This window comes from Kogia breviceps, chromosome 10 (assembly GCF_026419965.1).
Source record: "Kogia breviceps isolate mKogBre1 chromosome 10, mKogBre1 haplotype 1, whole genome shotgun sequence".
Lineage (NCBI taxonomy): Eukaryota > Metazoa > Chordata > Mammalia > Artiodactyla > Physeteridae > Kogia > Kogia breviceps.
Genome location: NC_081319.1, coordinates 81,041,613 through 81,053,074, shown reverse-complemented (window position 1 = coordinate 81,053,074; position 11,462 = coordinate 81,041,613). Strand labels below are relative to the sequence as shown.

The 11,462-nt window shown below is 43.1% G+C and overlaps 1 protein-coding gene across 2 annotated transcripts in view; it reads left to right on the top strand.

Moving 5' to 3' along the window:
• Nucleotides 1-450: 450 nt before the first annotated feature.
• CRISP2 (cysteine rich secretory protein 2) overlaps nt 451-11,462 on the top strand; it is a 35,738-nt gene continuing 24,726 nt past the window's right edge. The window contains exon 1 of one of the 2 annotated variants that reach the window (XM_067043151.1): nt 451-590. The gene's annotated coding sequence lies outside the window, so the exon portion shown is untranslated. Of the gene's footprint in view, nt 615-11,462 lie in introns of both variants that reach the window. The other variant, XM_067043152.1, reaches the window with a different exon arrangement.

Below are 11,462 nucleotides of genomic sequence, written 5' to 3'. Positions count from 1 at the left end.
CGTTCTTTGTATATCAACTATACATAAATAAAGCTATTTTTTTAAAACTCCAGCTTGGATTTGGTAACTTCATTAGTGCTCAAAAGCTTATCCATTCTTTAATGCCAACTCACCTTCAAATTTCTCCATGTATATATGTTTTATTTACCCACAAAGTATACTTCTTTTCTTGAATTCTTACAACCATTGCAATGAGCACTGCACATATTGTCACCAATCATGTGCACTATCATACTGTTCTGTATTTTTTCCAAATGCCAATCTTATCTCTTCCACAACTCAGGGACAACTTTTCACATTCCACTTAGCACTTACTTTATATACTGGGTATATCGTACATAATGAATGAATAATCGTTGAGTAACTGATCCAGTTTTCTAGTGATTCTATTTTTTAGAACAGTGGTTCTCGACCTTGACTTCAATTATAACAATCTGGGGAGATTTTAAAAGTCATCTTGAAGATGGCGGAGGAGTAAGACGTGGAGATCACCTTCCTCCCACAAATACATTAGAAATACATCTACATGGGGAACAACGCCTACAGAACACCTACTGAACGCTGGCAGATGACCTCAGACTGCACAAAAGGCAAGAAACTACCCACGTACCTGGGTAGGGCAAAAGAAAAAACAGAGACAAAAGAATAGGGTTGGTACCTGCACCTCTGGGAGGGAGCTGTGAAGGGGGAAATGTTTCCACACACTAGGAAGCCCCTTCACTGGTGGAGACAGGGTGTGTGTGTGGGGGGGAGCTTCGGAGCCGCGGAGGAGAGCGCAGCAATAGGGGTGCAGAGGGCTAAGCGGAGAGATTCCCGCAGAGGATCGGTGCCGACCAGCACTCACCAGCCCGAGAGGCTCGTCTGCTCACCGCCGGGGCGGGCGGGGGCTGGGGGCTGAGGCTCAGGCTTCGGAGGATCCCAGGGAGAGGACTGGGGTTGGCGGTGTGAACACAGCCTGAAGGGGGCTAGTGCGCCACAGCTAGCCAGGAGGGAGTCCGGGAAAAGTCTGGAGCTGCCGAAGAGGCAAGAGACCGTTGTTTCCGGGTGCGGGAGGAGAGGGGATTCAGAGCGCCACCTTAAACGAGCTCCAGAAACGGGCGCGAGCCGCGGCTATCAGCGCGGACACCAGAGACGGGCATGAGACGCTAAGGCTGCTGCTGCCGCCACCAAGAACCCTGTGTGCAAGCACAGGTCACTGTCCACACCTCCCCTCCCGGGAGCCTGTGCGGCCCGCCGCTGCCGGGGTCCCGTGATCCAGGGACAGCTTCCCCGGGAGAACGCGCGGCGCGCCTCAGGCTGGTGCAATGTCACATTGGCCTCTGCCGCCGCAGGCTCGCCCCGCGTCCGTACCCCTCCCTCTCCCCGGCCTGAGTGAGCCAGAGCCCCCTAATCACCCGCTCCTTAAACCCCGTCCTGTCTGAGCGAAGAGCAGGCGCCCTCAGGCGACCTACACGCAGAGGCAGGGCCAAATCCAAAGCTGAACCCCGGGAGCTGTGCGAACACAGGAGAGAAAGGGAAATCTCTCCCAGCAGCCACAGGAGCTGCGGATTAAATCTCCACAATCAACTTATTCCCAGTATGGTTGTTAATAGAGGTACAAAGCGTTAGTATTTTTGCTTAGTTTGCATATATCATTAAAATTATTATGAACAATACCATTGACCCATTAACTGAATTTTTGCCTTTTTAAAATATTCATTTATTTATTTTTGGCTGCATTGGGTCTTTGTTGCTGCGCACAGGCTTTCTCTAGTTGCTGTGAGCAGGGGCTACTCTTCGTTGCGGCACGTGGGCTTCTCATTGCGGTGGCTTCTCTTGTTGCGGAGCACGGGCTCTAGGCGTTTCAGTAGTTGTAGCACACAGGCTCAGTAGTTGTGGCTCGCGGGCTAGTTGCTCTGCGGCGTGTGGGATCTTCCCTGACCAGGGCTCGAACCCGTGTCCCCTGCATTGGCAGGCAGATTCTTAACCACTGCACCACCAGGGAAGCCCAGATTTTTGCTAAATGCATTCACCTGACTGAATTATAGCATTCTCTCTGAGAGAATTGCACAGCCATAATTCAGAATATTGATGATATCAAAGCTTTATATAAATCAACTACAGAAGAAAATACACCTCTGCTGAACACTATTTGTCAAGGAGTTTGGAATTTATCCTATTAGTAATGAGCAGCCAACTGAAAGATTTTAAACAGAAGAGTGATGAAATCAGAATGGTATTTTATAAAGAGCTCCTGACAGTAGGGTGAAAAAACAATTGGATGGTAAGCCAGCTTGGAGATTGTTGGAAAACATGGGTTTAAAAACAAATAGCTTTACTGCATGAGGGCAAAATGAATGAAGAGAAATGGACAGTGATAAGAAATAGGAAGAAAATTGAAGAGCCAGTGTTTGTTGCCTGGGCTTGTTGCGTGCTGATAAAAAATAGAGGGGAAAACAACATTGTTAATCAACTATACTTCAATTTTAAAAAAAAGAGAGAGAGAGAGAAACTAGAAAAATAGAAGGGAATGAGTTCAGGTTGATTCCTATTGCCTGGTTGAAATTATTTAGTATTTGAAGTGCCACTTCTCTGAGACCCGATGAATGGAGTCAAGTTGAGAAGGGATACCAAAAATTTGCCAAGCTTGTAGGTAGGATAATCCATTTGGTTTGAGATCTCTAGAGCATGTGGCCAGTGAGGGACATCCAAATGGAAATGCCCAACAATCATAGTGAAATTCCCTTCTGTGTTTACATCTTTACACCCACATCTTCACATAATGATTTCTTACTCCCAAAAGAAAGACTAGTGGCATTAGAGTCGAGGGCAACAGGGTCCAATATAACTTTTTGCATTCATGGAAATGTTCAATATTTGCACTGTCTTGTAAAGTAGCCCCTGGACACATTGACTACTGAGCACTTGGAATGTAACTAGTATCACAGAGGACCCGCAATTTTAATTTTATTCATTTTTAATTCAATTAGGTTTAAATTTAAACAACCACATGGCTAGTGACTATCATTTTGGATAGTGCAGTTCTAGAGAGATTCATTTAAATTCATCGTGCTCTGTTTTCTGAGGGAGGACAAGAGGTCAATTCATTTTAGAAACATTTCAAAAGGTTCAAATTTTAAAAGAAGTGATGGCTCAATCAGTGAGTTTAACTAAGAGACCTTATGTGTCCCTCAAGACATGAAACGCTCATCATAGTGTAATGATACTAACATGTTTGCTCAATTTTCTTCTCCTCACTCCCATTGTATTTACTGTTTGTGTTGCTTCTATGGAGGGAAATGATGATGCAGTGACTGATTTCTTTGCTTTTATTCCAGCCAACAGTTGTGAATATGATGATACCTATTCCAACTGTAAATATTTGAAGAAAACATGGGCCTGTAAATTTGATTTTGTGCAGAATAATTGCCAGGCTGCCTGCAAGTGTCCAGACAAAATATATTAAATGCCCAGTACAGACCAAGCAGGGCTAAGTGAAAGAGGGCCGCATCATCTACTCAGATTTGACATTTACTAACAAGGAAATCACAGACACGTTAGCTAACAAATTTGATTCCAAATAGTAATGAGTCTTTTTCTCCTGGATCTGCTTTTTATTTTACAGAATTTTTTTTCATACAGAAGGTTAAAAAGTGACCTAATCTACGGTAACAACTTTGGATTTTGACATTAAATTGGGTTATGTAAATTTAATGAATTTAATCCAGTTGAAGAGTATGAAAGTTGTATTCTCTTATGACTAAGATAACTAGAAAACTGAATTGAAATTGAGAACCATGTATAAAATAAGGAAACTACAAGGATATATTGTACAGCACAGGGGATATAGACAATATTCTATAATAAGTATAAATGGAGTATAACCTTTAAAAATTATGAATCACTATGTTGTACACCCGAAACTTTTATAATATTATTCATCAATTATACCTCAAAAAAGCCTAGGGAGGAGGTAAAGAGTTATAGCAGGAAACTAGGGAGCCCCAATGCCTGGGAGGGGAAATTGAGGAGGCTCCGATTTAGAACTCACTTTTCGGGCTTCCCTGGTGGCGCAGTGGTTGAGAATCTGCCTGCCAATGAAGGAGACACGGGTTCGAGCCCTGGTCTGGGAGAATCCCACATGCCGCGGAGCAACTAGGCCCGTGAGCCACAACTACTGAGCCTGCGCGTCTGGAGCCTGTGCTTCGCAACAAGAGAAGCCGCGACAGTGAGAGGCCCGCGCCCCGCGATGAGCGTGGCCCCCGCTTGCCGCAACTAGAGAAAGACCTCACACAGAAATGAAGACCCAACACAGAAAAAATTAATTAATTAATTAATAAACTCCTACCCCCAACATCTTCAAAAAAATTAAAAAAGATCCAGAGTCTCATGACAAAAAAAAAAAAAAAAAAACACACATTTTCTTAGAACTCACTTTTCAGCTCCTACAGGCAACACCCAGGACCAGCTGGCCTGCCAGCCTAGGGTGGTTCTCCCAGGCTCCCAGCCTCCCCCTCCTCCCCCATCTCTCAAAACCTGGCCTGGGGCTCTTGGCTGGAGGGTAACCCCACGCAGATGAAGGGCTGAGTCAAAAAAAAGAAAAGAAAGAAAAAGTTGAGAACCATGTTTCTAGAACAAGATATATAAAAAGGACAGGATGTAATATTGTCTCATGAATCCTGAACTACAGCTCTCATTCCTAGCCCCACTTTATAGCTAAACATCTTCAAAGACGTGTCCACATATGCTGTCTTTAATTCCTCCTCTCCCATTCACCCTCTCCCCATTGATCTGGCTCCCATCTTTACAATTAAAATCAAATTGTTCTTCCTGAGGTAGCCTCAATCTTCATTTTGCCAAAATCAAGGAAGACTTTTGAGTCTTCACCTGCATAAATTGTACAGTAGAATATGACCATGCCTTCCTTTTTAAACCTCTCTTCTTTTAGACAAATCTTCCTCAAAGGGCTTCCCTGGTGGCACAGTGGTTGACAGTCTGCCTGCCGATGCAGGGGACGCGGGTTCGTTCCCCGGTCCGGGAGGATCCCACATGCTGCGGAGCGGCTGGGCCCGTGAGCCATGGCCGCTGAGCCTGCGCGTCCGGAGCCTGTGCTCCGCAATGGGAGAGGCCACAGCAGTGAGAGGCCCGCGTACCGCAGAAAAAAAAGAAAAAAAAAAGAAAGAAATCTTCCTCACAGAAGAATTCAAAATAATATATGTCAATACTCTTCCTTCAGCAGGTAGAACTTAGTCCCCTCCCTTTTGAGTCTGGGCTGAACTTTGGGACTCACTTCCAAAGAGGGAAGTATAGAAAGAGAACAGTAGTAACTTTACAGTGGAGAAATCTGGCAAACACCCTCTTAACCAAGTGATCAAAATTAACATCATTACTGACTCATCAGTAATGAGTCATGTGTGGATTCATGTACTCCCCCCACCCCCCGTACATGATGTAATTAGAAGAGCATTTCACTTCTGTGGTGCTCTTTCTAAAAACTTGCAACCCCAGTTTCATCACGAGATAAAGCATCAGGTAAACCTAAATTGGGGGATATTCTACAAAATGCCCTGATGAGTATGCCTCAAAACTGTCAAGGGCTTCCCTGGTGGCGCAGTGGTTGAGAATCCGCCTGCCGATGCAGGAGACACGGGTTCGTGCCCTGGTCCGGGAAGATCCCACATGCCGCGGAGCAACTAAGCCCGTGAGCCATGGCCGCTGAGCCTGTGCGTCCGGAGCCTGTGCTCCGCAACGGGAGAGGGCACAACAGTGAGAGGCCCGCATACCGCAAAAAAAAAAAAAAAAAAAAAAAAAAAAAAAAAAAAAAAAAAAAACTGTCAAAATCATGAGCAATAGGAAATTCTGAGAAACCATTACAGACCAGAGGAGAATAAGGAGACAGGACAACTAAATGCAATGTGGTACCCTGGATCGGATCCTGGAACAGAAGGAGGTCGTTAATGGAAAAACTGGTGAAATCTGAAGAGTCTGGTGTATTTTGTGTGTGTGTGTGTGGTACGTGGGCCTCTCACTGCTGTGGCCTCTCCCGTTGCGGAGCACAGGCTCCGGACGCGCAGGCTCAGCGGCCACGGCTCACAGGCTCAGCCGCTCCACGGCATGTGGGATCCCCCCGGACCGGGGCACGAACCCGCGTCTCCTGCATCGGCAGGCGGACTCTCAACCACTGCGCCACCAGGGAAGCCCCGAGTCTGGTGTATTTTTAAGAGCAATGTTGATTTCTTAGTCTTGACAAATGTACCAGAGTAATGTAAGATGTTAATATTAGGGGAAACTGAAACTGGGTGAAGAGTATATGGGCATTCTCTGTACTATCTTAGCTAAATTTCTGTAAACTTTAAAGTATTCCAAAATAAATAAAAATTGCGTTACAAAATCCGTTTTTCCTTGGCTCCATGACACTTCATACTTTTTCTCCAGATTATCTGGTTATTCTTTCTCAGATTTCCCCCACCCCTGCCCCCCACCCCCCCATCCCCACTGCCAGCTATCAGGTTTCAATTCCTCTATTCCATTGCTAAATGTTTGATTTTGTATTTTTCATGGACCTTTCAGATACTACAGATGATTGGATTGTCAAATCGTACTCACTGGTTTATCCAGTGTCAAGCTTCACTTATCATTTCAAGGATAGGAGAGGCCATGAAGGAAAGGGACAGCAGGGAGATGTCCAAGGCCATCCAGACAGCTCCCTGATGCTGTTTGAAAGCACATTTCTTCATCTCTAAAGTGACAGACTTCTGGATTAGTCAACTTTGAAAACTTTTTTATAGACTTCTCAAATACTTAAGAAAATATTCATACTCTTAAACTGATCTGTAAGAAGCTGAATAATCTTTTTTACACTTAGCTTTCTAATCTCAGTTCATTCCACTCTGCACCTTATTTCTTATGTTCCAAGTACAATGATCTCATTAAATTCTTTTAAGCACCTCAAGATTTTTCTGACCTCGGGGCATTTTGTGTGCTATTAGCTTTGTCTAGAAGAGTCATCCCTCGATTATTTGCCTGAATAGTTCCTTCCTATTAAATGTCATTTCATCCAAGAGATTCCTTAGAGTAAATAATCTGAAGAACTTCCCTCATTGTCTCTCACAGCTCCGTGCACTTTTCACAGTAATCACCACGATGTGTAATCATTCATTCATGCATTCAACAAACATATATTGAAAACAGTTATGTCTCAGGTATTTAATTAGGTACTTTGAAACAGAGTGATAAACAAGACAGATCAAGTTCCAAACTTCAAGGAGTTCACACTCGAATAGGGGAGAGAGAAAGAAGGCTATTTTGCAAATAAATAATGTTAGAAGTGGTAAGTGCAATGAAATAAATTGGGCAAGAGAATAGAGAATCATGAGGATAGGCTGGAGGGGGAAATGTTTATTTAAATAGGACAGTCAGGTAAATCCTCTCTGAGGCGATGGCATTGGATTGAAAATGTAATGGAAGTGAGAGAACAACCAATAAGATGATTTGACTGAGAAAACTTTCATGCAAAGAGAATGGTGAGTGCAAAGTTGTTGAGAGAAGAATAAACCTGGCATATTTGAGGAAAGGCAAGAAGTCTAGAATGGCTGGAGCAGGGTGAGCGAGGTAAAGACCCTCTTGTTTTAACAACGGGGTCAGAGGCAGAATCTTAGTCAAATGGTGACTTCTGGGGCAAATAAAGAATTGGGATATTATTATAAGATGACAGGCCATGAGTGTATACTGAAGAAGAGATTGAAATGATGAGATGCATGTTGTAAAAAGACAGGAGGGGAGGGCTTCCCTGGTGGCGCAATGGTTGGGAGTCTGCCTGCCAATGCAGGGGACATGGGTTCGTGCCCGGGTCCGCGAAGATCCCACATGCCGCGGAGCGGCTGGGCCCGTGAGCCATGGCCGCTGAGCCTGCGCGTCCGGAGCCTGTGCTCCGCAACGGGAGAGGCCGCAACAGTGAGAGGCCCGCGTACCACAAAACAAAACAATAAAAAGTCAATTAATGTAATATACCATATTATTAAAATAAATACATCATATGATCTTCACAAAAGATGCCCCAAAATGCAAACGACACAATTCAACACCTTTAATGAAAACAACTGTCAGAAAACCAGGAATTAGAAGGTAACTTCCTCCCCTTAACGAGGAACATATTATGAAGTCCTCCAGCTAACTTTATACTGAGTAGTGGATGACTGAATGCTTTCTCATATTATTTTACAGGTGAAAATGTCATTGTAGTACTTTTCAATCTGGGATCCACTGTCAAGAAAAAGGCAAGGATGTCAGCTTGCACCGCTTTGTCCATGTATTAAGTTTACAGCTAATGCAATAAAATAATGGGAAAAAAAGTAAAGGCATATTAAGGTTAGAAAGGTAGAAACTTTCTTTGCAGATTAAAATAATACTTTTTTGGTAAAGATCCAAAGGAATCTATTAAAAAGAATTAATAACGAAGTTTAGCAAGGTCACACGATAACAGGGGGAGGGGGATAGAGAGGAACAGGATAAGAATTGCAGTGGATTTCCCATCAGAATCCATGCAAGAACGGAGTCCTCCCAATGCTCAGGCATTTTCAACACTGCTCCTATCAGCTCAGCACACACTGCTAACTTCTGGTTTCACAGGAATATTTAGAAGTGCCTGTACCATTCCTCTCAGTAATGGAGATGTGCTTTCCATATGTTCTCCAACAAGTGGAGCCTTCACACCTGGAAGGTTTCTTTGGTTCCGTACTTGCCCTCCATACCAAACTCATCATCAGCACAGCTTTATCATCTCTTCACATCCCAACCCTTTGTGCTATTTCTACTGCTCTAAAACTGAAAGGGAAATTGTCACCACACCCCTCTTTTTCCCATCACCAAATTCTCAGCTCTGTAAATCACCTGGCACAGTGATATCAGGTCATTTTCACAAAATAATATTTGATCATGTAATTTCCTAACTATCTCTAAACAGCAACTTTGCCAATGTTATACATGGAAGCAAATCTCGTTAGACTTCTATACAAAGTTTCCCCAACATTTTCAACAGCCTATCATTCTGACTTAAATATGCCTTTTGATGCATATTTCAGTTTCTGTTCTTCCAACCAACGCTTACAAAACTCTTTTTTTTCTTTCTGATCAAGTCATATATATTTTTCAAAGAAGTTCAAAATGTCACTCTACCATCTAATTTTTACCCAGATAAAATCAACGCACAGAACTCCCAATTACAATATATATTCTCTGTTCCAACTACTTAGCACTAAACTACACTACCTGGTAATGTTCATATACATGTATCTTTCCCTCAGTACTATAAGTCTTAGAAAAAAAGATGTGATGAGTCTTTCTCTCTGCACTCCCTAAGAATCTAGGCTAGGTCAGTACTTATTCACTCTACAAATATTTACAAATTGTCACCTATCTAACTGGTCGGTGCTAGGCTTTGGTAATACAGCAATAACCAAGAAAGACATAGTCAGTGGCTCAAATACATGCTCACTGACAGTATCTATCATTGTAACACTGAAGTTGCTCTCATTCTGACATAATCTGTGGGAACAAGTAATAATTATATGTATGGTGTCTCCAAGAATGAAAAATATGCTATTCACTGTAATTATAGACTATTGCTAGATGACAACGAATTGTTTTGCACTAAAAAAAAAGAACCAATGTACTAAGCAATTTTGTTTATTAAAAGTTGAGCAGCAATTCTGTGGATATAAGTATTTAAAATGTTAAATTAATAATTTAAGCAAGATAACGATGAAAATACAGTAGTGAGAAACAGAGATCCAGGGATGGATTTTAAAAACATTCAGAAGAAGGACAAACTGTCAGGAGTTAACTTGGATTGAATGTAACCATAAAAGTAAAGCAGTCTAGGATAAATTCTAAATTACAAGATAGCTTTAGTCAGCGGTACTGGAACTTGAACTAAAATAGCAGTAAAGGAAAACGAAAATAATGTCTGTGCTTTGGTCACTTGGAATTTTAACATTGCCAAGGGAACAGCACTCAGTCTCAGGAAACATGGCAGTTATATTTACAGTTGCCTTCATGCATCTAAGAGTTGGGATGAGAAATGTCAAGCCTCTTTGCATGGGGTACAGAGAGCTAGTTTGTGATGGATCTTAATCTTTGGTTCGACTTCTTTTGACCCAACCCATCCTCTTAGGTAATAGGTTAATTCATTCCTTTAAATCTTGAAAACAACTAAGCATAGAAGAAAATCATATAGTAATCATCTGACCGGTATGGAGACAGGCAACATGTCTTCAACCAATGCCTGCTGAACTTGAAGCCAGCAGCCTGGGATCAGGAATTCTGGGTATTTTTCTGAAACTTGTCCTGTTACTCTTCTTGAATTTCCTGACCACAAAACTGTTGTGGAAGGGAGGAGGAGGAACAAGAACATGCGTGTTTGTGAGCAAACCTTCAAAATGCCAACTTCATCTGAGTGCATTGTTGACACCGCACTGGTATTGGGCGGCAAACTCAAGTATCTATGGACTTTTCTTTTTTTCCAACATCTTTATTGGAGTATAACTCCTTTACAATGGTGTGTTAGTTTCTGCTTTATAACAAAGTGAATCAGCTATACATATACATATGTGCCCATATCTCCTCCCTCTTGCGTCTCCCTCCCTCCCACCCTCCCTATCCCACCCCTCTAGGTGGTCACAAAGCACCACCAAGCTGATCTCCCTGTGCTATGCGGCTGCTTCCCACTAGCTATCCACCCTACAGTTTGGTAGTGTCTATATGTCCATGCCACTCTCTCACTTCGTCACAGCTTACCCTTCCCCCTCCCCAATCAGCTGTTTACATTGTTAATTCAGGAGATCGTGTTGGGAAAGGAGGGCCTCCTTTTTTCAGCCACGCCCTGGGCATTTTGAATCCTGATATTATCTCCATCCTGCTCGTACTGTTCTGTTCATGTATGTGAGCATTTATTTTCCTCATCAAGTGATGGTGATGACGATCATGAGAAAATGTGTAGGGTTTTCACGGCGCATCGCTGGAGGGCGATGGGGGAGTTGGGCGAATAATTCAATTGGCTCAGGACTGCGCTGAGGTCATAAAGCCCAGTGACTTGGCCCGCACGTGGGCGGCGGGGTATTTTACACAAGTGGCCGGAGCGGTGAGCAGCACCCGGTCCCTGGCCGGAGCGGTGAGCAGCACCCGGTCCCTGGCCGCCGCCCCGCAGCAGAAAGATCTGGGCTCTAAGCCAGGGTAAGGATTAGAGCAGGCTGGTGTAGACTAATTCTATTCTCCTTTAACTCAGAAGTCTAAGAGCTCACATGACAGCTACCCAAGGGATTTTGTTTTGGTTTTTGTTTTAGTGAACTAGTAGTAAAACCCTAGCTTTCTGCTTCACAGTTCAAAGTAAATAATTTTATCTTAGACCATAAAACTATGATTTCTCCTGTACTATTCCTTCAGGTACATTTTAATCTAATAGAACCATTTTGCAAACATATGAAATG